The sequence below is a fragment of the Mus caroli genome, chromosome 1 (genome assembly GCF_900094665.2).
Source record: "Mus caroli chromosome 1, CAROLI_EIJ_v1.1, whole genome shotgun sequence".
Taxonomy (NCBI): domain Eukaryota; kingdom Metazoa; phylum Chordata; class Mammalia; order Rodentia; family Muridae; genus Mus; species Mus caroli.
The window spans coordinates 115,679,656-115,694,267 of record NC_034570.1 but is presented as its reverse complement, the minus strand read 5'-3'; the positions used below and the strand labels follow the sequence as shown (position 1 = coordinate 115,694,267).

Sequence of the window (14,612 nt, the reverse complement as noted above, 5' to 3'; positions counted from 1 at the left end):
ATCCCTTTAGACACATATGTATGCAGGCTCTATGCATGCTGACACCTTCTCTGGGAATTCATATATACATCAGCCATACTGTTTGGAAGGCCATGTTTCTTTGGTGGCCTCCATCCCTTCTGGCTCTTACAATACTTTTATCTCCTCTGCAGCACAATGTTCCCTGAGACTTAAGGGGGACTGGAGACACCCCATTTAGTACTGAGTATTCCAAGGTTTCTGGGTCTCTCTCTCTCTCTCTCTCTCTCTCTCTCTCTCTCTCTTTATCTATCTATATATCTATATATATATATATATATATATATATATATATATTTGTGGTAATAGGACACTGATCTATGGTATCATAGGGTTTTCATTGCTGCAAAGAGACACCATGGCCAAGGCAACTCTTGTAAAGGACAGCATAAAGGAGAACATTTAATTTTATGCTGACTTACAGATTCAGAGGTTGAGTCTATTATCATCAAGGCAGGAAGCATGCAGTATCTAGGCAGACATGGGGATGGAGCTGCCAAGAGTTCTACATCTTGATCTGAAATCAAACAGGAGAAGAATGTCTCCCAAGTATCTAAGAAGAGGGTATCAAAGCCCACCAACACAGTGACACACTTCTTCAAACAAGGCCACAATTCCTAATAGTGCTGCTCCCTGAGCCAAACATATTCAATGGATACAACAAAGTGTCATTGGGATTATTTTATTGTTATATTCTTTTAGCACATTGGTTCTCAACCTTCCTAATGACACAACTCTTTAATACCATTCTTCATGTTATGATGATTCCTAACCATAAATTTATTGTCATTGTACTTTATAACTAATTTTGCTATTGTTATGAATTGTTATGTAAATATCTTATATATAATGCTTCTGATAAGCAACACATATGAAAAGGTCATTAAGCCAACAAAGTTAAGAGTAATTGTTTTATAGTCTCCAGTTCTTGGCCATCCACCCAGGCAGTGTAGGGTATGGGTTCCTTATGCATGCTTCTGTGCTGAAGCAGGAGAAAACTGGTTCCTTCTCATGGAGTAGGCCATTTATCAGTCAGATATGGCTTGGCCAACCCCACAAGCTTTATACTATGATTGCACTATCATTTCTTGGAAGCAGGTTAGCACTGCAGATCAAAGCATCTGTAATTGGGTTAGTATTTACCTTTTTACTTTTGATAGCATCCAAAGTGCTTTTCAATATTATGAACACTAGTCAGTATAGGTGAAGTTATTAGGCAGGGACTATCTTGATTCCACCATATTCAGTTAGTTCTATAGTTATTGTCTTTAGCAATAAATCCTTATCATCAGTTTGTAGAGAGCAATAGCCTGGGTTGTTTGGAGGTCTCTATCAAGCCTCTTTGGCTAACAACTCTATTAGATGTAACCTAGTCCTGAAACTGGAAACTTCATGTTTTTACAAGCATTGTCCAGTCAGAAATCGGTCTCCCCTACTTAGCAATACCATTTAGATCACCTTTTTGAATGCATATGTTCTAGGAAGTTTCTACTGTATTAGGTTTCCCCTGAGGAGAAGTAGACACAAGCCAATACCCCTAATCCAGGAGCCATCTCCAATGAATAACTACTCACAAATGAAAAAATTGGTTTTCTCCAATGCAGTATCATTGGGTATACAATGCAAGCCACTCTTAAGGCCAGGTCTCTCACCCAGCAGTAGATGGCCAACACAAAACCAACTTGATGGAATGTTTGCAGGCTTTTGTTTTTGTTTGTTTGTTTGTTTGTTTTTGACTTGTAGGTCAGTTGAATATATACTACAGTTTCCAGTGTTTTTGCTATTATCAGATTTCTGTGTGAGAGAATGTGGGTCTCTCTACCTCAATGTGTTCCTTAAAGTTTTTCTTTGGCTTATTTTCTGCTATTTGTTTTTATTTTGTCAAATTTTATTATTATTATTATTATTATTATTTTATGTGTCTGTTTGTATCCTAATAAAGCAGAGAATAAAAGTGTGAGTTTGGTTGGATGGGAAATCAGAGAAAATCTGTGAGAAGTTGGATAAGGGTAAAACATAGAATATACTTTAAAAAAATATAATTTTTAACTTAAAAAGTTTCATTTAGCAAACATCTGTCAGTACTGAAAAATAGAGATGTTTTAATAATTTTAACTGAGATTTTTAATATTGTTCTTCCTATAATTGTTAAAACAAGAATACTCCACATAAGCAAAGATGAAGAAACTTTGGGAAAAATATTGAAACTATCGCAAAGAAACACTGTATTTGAGACAGTAACTATAGTGTCAATATATTTTGAAGGACAAGAGTCCTCAGGAATACCTTTGCTGGGCCCAGCAGAATTGGAGCAGTATCACAAGTGGCTATTTGGTAAACATTAATAATTTGAAAACTAAGGCATACATTTCCAAGTCCATTGTTAACAATCATTGTAGAAGAGAGGGCAGAAGGACTATAAAAGCTAGAGGAAGAGGGATTTTGCTGATAGAGTATGTCTCCTAAAAATGTCAGAAAAACTACACCAATGAAGTCTTAACAACCAGCCTGTGTAAACAGACCTGAACAAGGATGACTCTAATGAACATACTAATGTGAATGAAGGAGGAAATCTCAGGAAACCTCAACCCAAACAAAGCATGAGGGAGAAATAGTTTTCCCTTTGGAAGAAAAAATTAATTACCAAATGATCAGTACTGAAAACATATACATGCAAGTAACATCATACAGGTTGGTTGTATTTGTATGTATAGACATACCCTATAAATACAGGTGTGTGTGTGTGTGTGTGTGTGTGTGTGTGTGTGTGTGAGGGTGTGTGTGTGTATGTTATACAACAACAATTAATGAACCATGAATTTGAGTGATTGGGATAGTATATGGGAAAGGTTGGAGGGACAAAAAGGAAGTGGGAAATGATGTACTAATATTATCTAAAATATAATAAATAAATATATAAATAAATAAATTTTAAAAGAGACCAGAATGAGCAACATGAACAGTGAGGTTTTATTTTTGAAAAAAAAAGGAAAGTTAATAAAAATTTGTAACTATACATCAGTCATTAAAAACTGATAAAATGAATTAAAATATTTTTCTAGGAAAAATATAATGCTGGCAATAAAGAAACCTTATTGTATATATTTCATTAATTTGAAAATAACACTAAAGTGATATTATAATCTACTATAATTAAAAAATGCAATGAATAGGGGACATTGATTTATCCACCAAAATACAAATTATCAGAATTTAATTTAAGGAAAAAATTAAAATATAGAGACTTTAATGAGATGATTAAATTAGTAGACAGCAAATAACAATTCAAAGTGACATCACTTCATGAGAGATATGATATATAAATGGCAAAGAAAATAAGATGAAATCTATTTTATTTCCTAGTTTGTGGGGATTCCACATATTTTATATACTTTAACTTTTCATAAGCAATTTACTTAATGATTGTAAAAAGGCAGAAGGGCAACTAGAAGAGTTACTCAGACTATGGAAATGTGGACCCTGTGCACTGCTGAATTTCAAAAAGTTGTTTTGTAATTCTCCCAAGTGCACAGTTGGGCTGGACAGGTAGGTAATTCAACCAGGAAAGCCAATTGCCCACAGGACTGATGTCTTGAATTACTTCTATGGAATCTACAAGATGAAGGTTAGGAATGACTCCAGTAAGTTATCCACTGACCTCTACCCAGGCATAGGGCATATGGTCACACATCCTTCACATACACACACACACACACACACACACACACACACACACACCCCTAGAAAACTGTGATAATTTCTATATAAGTTGAAATCTTTCTTCTTACATTATCCAGTATTTGTACCCTGATGTACTTTTCCTAGCCCTACAAAATAAATGTACATACAAAAATTTGTACAACCTTACAGACCTAATGTTACTTGTGAGAACTCCAAAATAGGAACCAAACTAAACAACATGGTACATCATTTAGTGAGATACTCATCTTCAACCATATCAGATACTTTGAATTTAAAACACGAACTAGGGCTAAAGAGATGGCTCAGTGGTTGAGAGCATGTACTGCTTTTGCTCTTACAGAAAGAAGGACCTGGGTTCCAATCTCAATACCCACATTGCTAGATGGGTCAAAAGTGTTTACCACTTCAGCTCTAAGGGACCCAATGACCTCTTCTAGCTCCTGAAATATAGTATTCATGTGCATATGTGTACACATGTGCATATGATTTCAAACAAAATCTTTAATCAAAAGAAATATGAAGCAATGTGGATGGACTCAAGTCTGATGCAGCATGTAAGAAGTCACACTCAATATGCTTGATGAGTTAATCTATGCTGAATGTCTTTTTAATAGAAATGTGTAAAGATCATAGAAGAAAACCAGTGTTTGCTTGAGGCTACACGCAAGAGTGGTTTTAAATTAATGTTAGAGTTTATTTGGAGTAATGGGAGGTTTGTAAGTTGATTGTGATACTGAGAATTTAGCTTGAGAGTTACAAGGGCTTGACATGTATACCAGAAGCCCTGGTTTCCTTCATGAGCACAGCATATACCACAAGTGGTCATACTTGGCTATAGTCACAGGACTTGGGATGTAGAATCAAGAGGATCATCCTCAGCAACTTAGGTAGTTTGAGGCCAACCTGATGTGTTTCAGATCTTGTCCAAAGAGAAAGAAAGAAAGAAAGAAAGAAAGAAAGAAAGAAAGAAAGAAAGAAAGAAAGAAAGAAAGAAAGGAAAGAAAGGAGAAGAGAAGAGAAGAAGAGAAGAGAAGAGAAGAGAAGAGAAGAGAAGAGAAGAGAAGAGAAGAAAAGAAAAGAAAAGAAAAGAAAAGAAAAGAAAAGAAAAGAAAAGAGAGGTATTATGAAATTGTATGGCTTGCAATGCATTTGCTCTAAGTTCTCAAAATCTGCAACCAACAGCTTCCATTTTACACTACATAAATTATTGCTCAAAGAAGCTGCTGAAATACCCTTCTTTTAGGGTCTGTGCAAACAGTGATTTAGTGTAAGAAAATAAGTCAGACAGCCAGAACTTTTCTACTTGTCAGTGCTGAGGGTTCTCAGCACCATAAGGGCCTGGATCTTATTTCTCCTTGCCTTGGCTAGCAGTGCCTTGGCTTCCCCTCAGTAGACTGAAGCCACTGAGAAGATAGTGGCAGAGGAAATCATGGATGAAGAGACACAGGTACCCAAGAATGCCAACCCCATCCATACAGATGGAAACTGGAGAGTGTGAGGACAGTACTGAGGAAACTGGCAGGGAAGGTGGTGGCTGTCAATCCCTGGTAAAGCCACCATCGCAAACACTGCAAGGTGTGTGAGATGGATGGCCCATGTGTGTGTCAGGATACTACCAGCTGCCTGCTTTCATTGACAAGATTGATAAGGCATGCAGTAATGACATCAAGAGTTTTAACTCCCCCAAGAAACTTCTTTGATGTCAAGTGAACCCTGGAGGGCACCAAGAAGAGCCACAAGCATGAACTGGACTACATTGGACCATGAAAATACATCTTCTACTTCATGGATTCTGAGCAGACTGAAATCCCCTTGAACACCCATGGCTCAATTCCATTCTGATCACCTTGTATGAGAGCAGTGGTTGGCAACAATTTCTTCACTGGGAAGCAGAAGATATGTGTGAGGATCCATGAGAATGAGAAGCCTCTGGAGTCTGGAGATCACCCAGTGGAACAACTGGCCCATGACTGAGAGAAATGCCACAGGTACATTTCCCAATCTGTGGGCATCTTTGCCAGCTGGACCTGTACCCAACTGATGGGAACCAGTCCCACACTAAGCTGTCTCCATAGCATGGTCCCCTTATACACATGGATTATGGACCACAGGCTTCTTCAAGATGGGTGACTTAGAAAATCACATTTCCCTGGACAAATAGGCTGACTGCTTTGGCATTAAGGAACAGGGTTTCAAGTAGGATCTGGTGATCTAACGAAGTTCTTGCCCTTTCCTGCAGTTCTGGATTTTATCTCTCTGATGTCTCCCCTTCCATTCCTATGTTTAAAATGTTAAGGTGTTTGGCTATTATGCCTGGGGATAAGGTGAGAACATAGATTTAACTGAATACATTAACTGTACAAAAGGGGGGATTATAATCCAAGTCAGGACATTTTCCTCATGTAACTTAACTCTGAGGCTGTGGCCAGTCAACAGTCCCACTAGTCTCCAGTGTCTTCCTGGCTGTGTTGGAAATGCAATCTTGGCTTATCCAAGCTTGTAGTATCTTTAGCTTTTATCTCTTTTGCCACTTGACTTTAACACTCGCCTAGTCATAATGTGTGGTTATTTTATTTCATGATATAGGCTACATGGGGTCTTCTGGTAGTTCAGAGGTAGGAAAAAGGAAATTACAGACATAGACACAAATTTTGGACAAGGATGCTCTGTGATCTTAAGTACATTAGTAAGAACTGGAAATCAAGTCTTGGTAATTTATGGCTGAGTGAATATTTCAAAGCTGTTATGTGCTGCCAACAGCCCAGAACCTCAGTATCTCCTCACTCATAAGGCAGTTGTTTTCCACATTTGGCTGTTGGGTAAAATTTTTGCAAGACATTGAACTATGGATGGACCAGAAACTCTATTCTTTGACTGAACTGCTCTTAGATTTCAGGGCTCTGGCAGGCCTCTGGGCACTGGGAGCCCACGTCCAGAAAGTGAAAGTCAAGAGGAAGAGAAAGCAAACTGTAAAGTAAAGAAAGCAAAGATGATGAACTGGTATGAATTTCACTCTAGATGGTGGCCATAAAGTTTCTAGTATGTCCTTTCCCTACCCCCTTAAATCTTTTACTAATCAAGAGAAACTTCAAAGTCAATGGGCCGGTCGGATCTCACAGGCTGAGGACTTGTTCACCTCCAAGCATTTCATGAAAAAGCTCTTCTCATTAATCACACAGATTCTCACAGTGACATGAAGAGATTGACAAATCTTTCAAAACAAAAGGTAATGACTTAGAAATAAAGTGAAAATAAGTCATAATCATTTATGTGTAAACAGGCAAATCTTTAAAATATTTATTTTTTCAACATGTTTCAGTTGTCACTTTGTGCATGAATATTATTAGAAATGTTGGCCAATTTTCCAATATAGCTAATAGATTTATTTAAAGTTATGCCAAGTCTAAGAAACAGTGATTATAGAAAGACATGGTGGTGTACATGCTCATATCAGTAATTGGTACTCTGAGGCAGGAGAATTGCTTATGTGAATTTAAGGGAATGTTAAACTATAGGGCATAGCAAATCACCATCACACACACACACACACACACACACACACGGGGGGAGGAAGGGAGGGGAGGACCTGGGAGGGAAAGTTGGATGGAGGCGGGGGGGGCGGACACACGGGGGGGGGGGGACAGGAAACAAACAAAAGGCTCAAAAAGTTAGGTTAATATTTCTAATATAAAATTTGGCAGCAAGCAACATTACATCCTGAGCCATCTCACCAGCCCACAAAACAATGATTTATTATTAGCCACAGTTCCAAGCTAACAAGGAATTTTCCCACTCTCCAATCATATTAATTCCTTTTAGTTAAACATAAAAAGATCATAAGTAGGAGATTTAGGGACATACATGCATACATACATGTATCCCCCCACACATATTTAAAATCATTTATCCATGGATGGATATGTGTGGGGTATATGTTCATGTTTATGTGGGTGGGTGCATGCATCCAAGTACAGGCATGAACTCCAGAGGAGAATATCACATATCTTGTTCATTCATTCTCTAACTTATTTCACTAAGATGGACTTTCACTGAACCTGGAGTGAATCTGTCAGCCAGCAAGACAGCCACAGCAATTCTCTTCTTTTTTTCTTTAATTTTCCTAGAGTTATATGCACATATAGCCATGGCTTTCTTTATATATGGGTGCTAGGGATTTAAACTGGGTTCCACATGTTCCTGCCATACCTGCATCTACCCTCTGAGCTATTTCCCTAGCACTCTATATAACTAAAATATAACTAATTAGTGTTAACATTCAAGGTGAAATCTGAGTATTTTTCTACTGAGTTTGTTTTTGATTTCTGTCTCTTATCTTACTTTGAAATGCTTGTGTTTCCAAATATTTACATAGTACTCATTTTTATAATTCTATAAAATTCACACTTGCTTCAAAATTATAATAGAATACAAATATTAAAATTCAGAGGTCCTGTGAAGGCATTTAGGCAATAGTTATCTTAAATAACTCTTTTGTTAAAATAAATTAAATATCACAACAATTTTATACTCACCATTCATTATTATTCTGATAGAAAACTAGATTAATTTGTTTGGCCTGAACTTCACAATTTTTCTTTGCTTCATTTTGATTTAATTATATGTAAATTGTGAGATTCTCATGTGGTACAAATCTCAGAGTATTACATAAAAGGAAAAATATAAGTGGAAAATTCTATTGTACTCCAATGTAAGTAACAGCTTTTCAAAATTCAGATTACTTGGTAATTAAGGGGGAAAAAAAACTGTGTATCTTACCATGACAAAGCACATGAACTACATAGAATTTCAGTAGTGTTTTGAATGATGGAATGAAAAATTGCATTGTTTGTAAGATTTGGGATGTAGTTTAAGAAGTGATTTGAAAGAGCTTAGGTACATAAGATAAAAGATTCTGTGGTTTTGGGGTAGGATTTCATGTAAACAAGGCTGTTGGAGAATTCCCTTATATCCTCTTGCCTCTGTCTCCTTCTTGCTGAGATTACATGCTTGCACCATTGTGCCAGATTTATGCAGTCATGGAGGACAGACTCAAGATTTCCTGTGTGTTAGGGAAGAGTTCCACCAGGTGAATTCCCTTTCCAGTTCTGACTAAGCAACTTTAATGCCAATGCCTTCTATTTGGTTGACTATGCATATGAATACTTTAGGGAGACTTGGAAATATTGCAGCCTTGGATGTGTACCTGAAAGTGGGACTTGAAATGAGAAAGGAGGGGGTGCAAGAGAAGGATGAAATTAAGACAAAGTTTCTGATTAAGGCTCAAAGTTTAGTATTCAGTACTGTGTTTATATAGGGAAAGCCCACAAACCCCCTCCTTTGTTTCAGCTGAGTTGAGTTGCAAAGCAAGCTCAGCAGGTGGGTGGTCAATTCCCCAAAGCTCCTGTAGGAAACTGCAAATGCATGGAGGCCAGATGACTCCAGCTAAGTTGTAAAGCCATTGTGGGTTTGTTTAGCCTACTCAAGGCTTGGGGAAGGGCACAAATCCCTCTTTTTTATATTTTAAAGATGAGCTGGATGGAGGCACAAGATTTACTTACCTTCCATAATCCAGTCTAGAGAAAAGGGTGCCCAGGTGACCATGCCTGTCTTAGGCCAGTGTCTATTTGCTCCTTTTTACCCAACAGAGAGAACAAGCATAGATTTTTGATGTATGTCTTTGGTCAATAGGAACTCGAGAATACTCCTACCCATCTCTGGTTACCAGCATTCTAAAGCACACTCTTTCCCATTCAGACCAAAGCCATGAAGGACATATGAATATGGACTCAATGCATTTCTTCATAGCAATGAATAACTTCCATAGAGAATAACTGAGCTTGCTGAAAGTGATCCTGTGTGAAGGCAACCATTCTATTTAGATACAAGGTCCAAAAGTTAAAAGCAACAGAATTATAGTTAATGGTCCAAGCAGTGTAGAATTTAAAGGTGTAAGCCATTTGGGAAGTGGAGAAAAAGGATTCTCAAACCATCCCTGCTTCTGTCCTTTTTCTCTTTTCCTTTTGGCTAATCCTTCTTGAACTTTAGCCATAGAATCCTTTACTATTCCAGAATGATCTATGTAAAAGTAACATTCTCATGGAGGGCTGTACATAGTCCTTCCTGCTGAAGTGATAAAATATTAGGAGCTTAAACACATACTCTAGCACTTGTCCAAAATCCAGATTCTGTCTAATTTTATCAAATGCAAATGTAACTTCAGAAAGAATTGCAACTAACTTCCAAGTACATCTCTGAAAATGTTCAGCACCAGCCTTCCAAATGAAGATTGTCATTTTCTTTTTCCAATAATGGATTGATTTCTAGACCAGTCTATGAGAGAGTCAGAATAAAAGGAACAATTTCAAGCAATTTTAAACCATGAGCTATATATTGGCTATCAGTATACAAATTTCAAAAAAACAGAGGCTACTGCACATAATTCTATGCCTCTATTTTTTGGACAGTCTTTCATAAAACTTTGTATGCCCCCACACTAAAAGCATTTGTTATCTCCTTGGCACTGTGAAAGCATTGCTTATACTGTATCCCCTGTGTTACTCTTGCAGTCATCTCCAGTTGCTTGATTTTTTTCTTAATACCTCATTAAAGAGACATTACTTTAAATTCTATCCTTTATAAGTCTACTTTCTAGGATAAGAATTACATAAAATATTATCCCAATTTAGAGACCTGTTTTCCTGGGTTGGCTTATGACATGTGTTGTCATTTAAAATGACTCCAACCCTGAGTTACCAGTTTTAAGCTAACTTTATTTTACCAATGTTCCAAATTTTAATAGCCAATAACTTATATGCCAATACTCTATAACCAACACATGCAGATCACATTTATACCTTTAAAATCAGTCAGAAACAAAAATGAAGGGGCTATACACATCTTGTATATTCAGACCAAACAAATTTTCTTATCCTTTCTAGCTGTAATTTCAAGAGAATGCACCTTGTTACCCTCTGAATCCAATAAACATAATTGCAGAGATTTTAAATTAAATCAAGGGGTGGATAGCTAGCAGATAGTTTTAGCCTTTTTTTTTCTTCTTATCAACATGAAACACAGAACAACAATCATTCAAACAAAGAAACAAACACAGAAATAAATTGACAGATATCAATAGATTGGTGCACAAAGGACAGACAATAGACAGAGAGGGATGAGAACTTGATGTCCCAAAGATACCTAAATATAACCAGAACTAAGGATATCTCCAGTAGGAGCCAGAGATGATCAGGACATCTCCTGGTTTCCTCCTGTCCCAAGGAGAGCTCTGAAATAGCTTATATCTTTTGCTAATGTGTCCAGGACAGTGGACAACTGCTTTTCTGAAACCTATTCTCTCTCGCTTTCACTCTCTTTTTCAGGTTTACAATTCCTACTTCTGGGCACCATGGACAGCATCTGTGTTTTTAAACCCTGCTACTCTCACCTGATGCAGCTCTTGGCTGCAGACAAATGCCTATATAGAATTCCCCTGTCCCAGTTGCACTGTCAACCCTAGTTACATTCAGCGTCAGGACAGCACCTATTCAGCCTAGCTGTATCCTCTCTTAATACACCTTCTGCAACAAGAGCCTCCAAAAATAAAATTTGTGCCTAGCGCTAAAGTTAATGCTGTTCAGTGTTTACCATTTTGCAGGATACTATTACTTTTCTTCTGTTTTCTGTGGAGCTCCACCCAAAACAGTGTTACAGTGTTTTTCAGTGGGTCACTCCCCTACCCCCCCCCCCCATTTTCAGTCCCCTCATTCGGGTGCAACCTGTAGTTGTTCAGTGGCCAGAAAACCATTGTGGGTCTGTTTAGCCTACTCAAGGCTGGGAGAAGGGCACACTCAAGAACTAAACTATCATTTTAGGTTTATCTTTGTTTTATTTACTTGGGGAACTGGGTGTGCTATTGCATGATAGCAAGTGATCTCTGATTGTGCTTCCTTACTCATGCTCTTTTCTCTGAGGAGGTGAATAATCATCTTCAATGAGATTTGTAGGAAATTCATGTCAGGACATTTCTAACTGCTATCTATATGAGCAAATTTTCTAGGAGAGTGATGTTTGTTTCCTGGCAGAAGTGAAGACAAGTCCTGGGAATTCAAACATCATTCATGGCAGTGTACATGGCTTAAATTTGTACCACATGGTTTACATTTATCTTTTCTTAGCTGGGAGATCTCAGTTGTCACTTTCAAAGCTAGCTTTACTTTCTCACATAAGTATTTTTCTTGTTGTTGTTACTTTCATTATTTCCACTACTATTAAAAGATAATAGACAACTGTGGTGGTTTGAATATGTTTGGCCCAGGGAGTGGCACTATTAAGAGGTGTAGCCTTTTGGAGTAGGTTTGACCTTGTTTGGGGAAGCAATGAGATTCCTCGTAACCACATGGGAGCCATTCTTCTAGTAATCTTCAGATGAAATTGTAGAACTCTCAGTTACTATACCATGCCTTCTTGGAAGCTGCTATGCTTCTGTCCTGATGATAATAAACTGAAACTCTGAACCAATAAGCCATCCCCAACTAAGAAGTGTCCTAATAAGAGTTGCCTTGGCCATAGTGTCTATTCACAGCAGTAAAACCTTAACTAAGATAACAACATATTAGTTTTAAGACTTATATTAAAGGTTCAAACATATTTACCTCTGGATCTGCTTTGAGAATCCTCTAATCATAGTGCTTTGTTTTAGAAAGAACAATGACACATAACCTGGTGACTCAAACCTGTTATACAAGTATTAGGTAGGGTGAAGCAGGAGGGGCTATAATATGACTCTATATCAAAAGAAAGAAACAAATAAAGAGAGGAGAGAATGTGTGGGTATGAAAAGAAGAAGGGAGGAGGTAAAGGAGAGGGGGAAAAGAAAAAAAAATGCCAGGCAATGCAGGAACATGTGTTTATTCATGGCACTGGCAGAGGCAGGCCAACTTCTATGAGATTGAGGCTAACCTGTTCTCAATATAAATTCCCAGGCCAGCTAGGAATAGTGAGAACCTATCACTTTCCAGACCTTCATTCTAACTGTGACTTTTAGTCTTCTTTATCCGTATCCTTACCTTCATTTTCTCTTTAGTATATATATACATATACTTTAATATATATATATATTCTCTGTGAGTGTGTGTGTGTGTGTACTTTATATTTTTTGCCTCCCCAATAGTATTCTGACCAAATTTTATCTGATAAAGCTATAATCACTGGGATGTGTTTTTTAGTGATGTGGGCATTTTTAATAATGGCTAATTACAAGCAAGAATTTATTCAAGGACTGGATTGAGGAATTTCTAAAAGCGTCAAGAACATTAAGGTGTATTCTTTTGAAGTCATTTTTGTCCAACTCCTCTTAAGGCTCTCTCTAAAGTGAGAAACTCAACGTAGATAGGTGTGTGTGTGTGTGTGTGTGTGTGTGTGTGTGTATGTGTGTGTGCTTTCAGAAATGCTCTGACCTCTACACTTCACATTATTTCTGGTCAATGGAAAAATGCTTTAGAGGTGATTATTAAAAGAAGGAAAACAGTGACAAACAGCAGCAAATGATGTCTTCCCCAAATAATGGATTGCTCCAAATTGCAAATCCAATTACTAAAGGCTCAGATTCCCAGTTAGTGGAAGTTCGTGTTGATTGGTGATGATTTGGGAGGATGATTCTGCAAAGGACGGTTCACGTGTAATTGACTACTTGTAGATAGCAACAACTGGCATTGACGAGATGTTTACCAATACAGCAGCTTTAGTGTAACAGTGGGAGAAGTTAAATTGGGTCATAATATGATATTTATGTGGATTTTAATAGCTTTGTAATTAAACTATAGATTTTTATATTCATATAAAAATAGATCCTCTTTAAGCTATGTCACTAAAATGACAGACCTTAAAATTCAAATAAATCATTTGTAAAGCAGGTGGATGTACTTGTAAGTTTGATGAAACTTAAATTTGTCAGAATTGTTCACAGTGAGTTTTGAAGTACATTTTTTTTTTCTGAATTCCTGCCATGTGACTTCTCTACTCTTGGAAGAAATCCTGAACAATGTATTTTAAGGGAAATCATCTGAATGCTTCCATTAGTCCATTAGTCCAGTGATGGATCCTTTGTTTCCTCTGTGATACAGGAATAACTAAATTAGGAGATTTCCTTCAAACAACTGACATTTTGAAAGAATGTTCCATATCATGTGTTATGTCCATCTATATACATTTAATATATAATAAGAAGACCTTCCCTCTCAATCTTCACTTCTGTTATTTGAGAGAATCAAGGTTATAGAATGTTATTGTGAAGGGGAATGGCCTTTTGTACTCATAAAATATGGCTACTCACTCAATGTGGATATAGAAGATTATTGCTTCCTGTAGACTTCTGGGATTTAGCAGGCAGTCTCTCATACACCAGGAACAATGAAAGATTGTGATTATTAATTTTGTCCTTATGTTAATACTATAATGTTGTCAAGTAAGGTGCCAAGTTCTTTGAAATTAAGCTTGATGATCTGGGTTTAATCCCCAGAATTCCCATGGTAAAAGAAAAATAGTGGCTCTACAAGTTGAACTCTGAGCTGTCTCATGTTATTACCTCCCCCCATACACATGTGCGAGCACACACACACACACACACACACACACACACACACACACAGAGAGACAGAGACAGAGACAGAGACAGAGACAGAGACAGAGACAGAGACAGAGACAGACAGACAGAGGGAGGAAGAAGAGGAGAGAGAGGAGAGAGAGAAAATAAATATTATTTGGAATGCTGTAATTTGCCTTAAAATATCAATGGCATCAAGCATTACAGGACCCACAGTATTTTTACTCTCTTCCCATGCATACAGTGTCAACATTCCAGTTTTTGTGATATGTGGTCACCAGTAATATGTTAT

General features: G+C 37.3%; 1 protein-coding gene and 1 pseudogene across 4 annotated transcripts in view; both read left to right on the top strand.

Annotated features, from left to right (window-relative positions):
• Nucleotides 1-14,612, top strand: part of Dpp10 (dipeptidyl peptidase like 10) — a 1,458,922-nt gene that overhangs the window by 999,295 nt on the left and 445,015 nt on the right. The gene's annotated exons all lie outside the window — the stretch shown is intronic.
• LOC110308735 lies at nt 3,638-5,920 on the top strand (annotated as a pseudogene).